Source organism: Sesamum indicum, linkage group LG3 (assembly GCF_000512975.1).
Source record: "Sesamum indicum cultivar Zhongzhi No. 13 linkage group LG3, S_indicum_v1.0, whole genome shotgun sequence".
In the NCBI taxonomy this organism is placed as follows: Eukaryota; Viridiplantae; Streptophyta; class Magnoliopsida; order Lamiales; family Pedaliaceae; genus Sesamum; species Sesamum indicum.
In genome coordinates this window covers 20,026,429-20,027,485 of record NC_026147.1, presented here as the reverse complement: position 1 = coordinate 20,027,485, position 1,057 = coordinate 20,026,429, and positions in this window count along the sequence as shown.

The following is a 1,057-nucleotide window of genomic DNA, read 5'->3' as shown; positions in this document are numbered from 1 at the left end:
CACTGGGTTAGCTTTTTATTAACTAAGGCATTTTAGCAAAAGCGCAATCGACAAGAAACATAAATCACGCAAGACGACTCAATCTTTAACAAAGTTAGAATAAAAACTTGTAATGGATTTTGATTACTTCATTAAACTTACCTCTCTTAAAAAAAATTAGAGCTAGTGTCTCCTTCGAGTAAAGAAATCAACCCCCCCACACACATCCTACACACACACACACCCACACACATCCCACACACACACACACACACACACCCGCCCCCCACACACACACACCCACCCACTAACACACACACTCCCCACACACATACACACACACACACCCACACACACCAAACACACACACGCGCACTGGGTTAGCTTTTTATTAACTAAGGCATTTCAGCAAAAGCGCAAGCGACAAGAAACATAAATCACCCAAGACGACTCAATCTTTTATAAAGTTAGCATAAAAACTTGTAATGGATTTTGATTATTTCATTAAACTCCCACCCACTAACACACACACACCCCACACGCATACACACCCACACACCCACACACCACACACACGCGCACTGGGTTAGCTTTTTATTAACTAAGGCATTTCAACAAAAGTGTAATCGACAAGAAACATAAATCACGCAAGGCGACTCAATCTTTAACAAAGTTAGCATAAAAACTAGTAATGGATTTTGATTACTTCATTAAACTTACCTCTCTTAAAAAAAATTAAAGCTAGTGTCTCCTTCGAGTAAAGAAATCAACCCCGCCACACACATCCCACACACACACACACACACACCCCCACACCCCCCCCCCCCCACACGCAAACGCACACACACACCCACCCACTAACACACACACACCCCACACACATACACACACACACACCCACACACACCACACAAACACACATGCACTGGGTTAGCTTTTTATTAACTAAGACATTTCAGCAAAAGCGCAAGCGACAAGAAACATAAATCACCCAAGGCGACTCAATCTTTAACAAAGTTAGCATAAAAACTTGTAATGGATTTTGATTACTTCATTAAACTTACCTCTCTTAAAAACA